Genomic DNA, 892 nt, shown 5'->3' on the forward strand with positions numbered 1-892 from the left:
GGAAAGAGAGGAAATACCCCCTCATGTGCATGGTCCTGCTACAGTTTCTTCTCCACCCTGCCAGGATTTTCAGCCAAACAGAGGATTTTCTTGAGAATTTCGCAAGCTGTAGGAGCAGGATTCAAACTTATTAGCCTGCCATGTGGGATATGATTACCTTAATCACTATGTCTAGTCCATTATTAAGAATTTTTAAACTACCAAATTATAGGACACTAGAAACAGTGTGGGAGAAGTATAGGCAATGGGGGGTAGGATGGAGGAAATCAAAGGAGAAAAAAGCAGAACATTTAATGGATACTAAAATGGACAATTATCTGATGAGAATAATGTGAATGGTAGCACATTTGACTGGACTAACAAGCAGTGTATATGTGTTCATGCTGGGAGTCATTTTGTATGGTGTAAGGGTGTGCAAGGGTTACATGTAAAAAAATAAGAAAATAAAGGAAACATTTTAAAAGAATGGAATTTGTAGAATGAAAAAGAAAAATAAGATTGTGTTTGTGTGTATGTGTGTGTGTGTGTTTTCTTTAGAGGTTTTTGCTATAGGGTCCGTACACTTGCCAGAAAGACAGAGAGATAGAAAGCGAGAAATCACCCCCCAGGCGGCATGGCCATGCTGCAATCCCTTCTCCTTCATTCTCCTCTCAGGATCTTGGGCACGCACACACACGTGCCAGGCGTGAAGTTAAGACACCAGGTCTGGGACCTGAACTGCAGTCAGCTACATGGGAATTCAGCAACATAGCCACTGCACTAACTGCTGGTCCCCCAAGAAGATTATTGTTGAAGTCACAGCTCAGTTATTGACCATAATGATGGGTTAGACATATGATAGACCCTCTATTTCTGGGGTTTCCACATCTGTGGATCCAACCAACCACAGACT

Source organism: Tupaia chinensis, unplaced genomic scaffold, assembly GCF_000334495.1.
Source record: "Tupaia chinensis unplaced genomic scaffold, TupChi_1.0 Scaffold000310_1, whole genome shotgun sequence".
In the NCBI taxonomy this organism is placed as follows: Eukaryota; Metazoa; Chordata; class Mammalia; order Scandentia; family Tupaiidae; genus Tupaia; species Tupaia belangeri.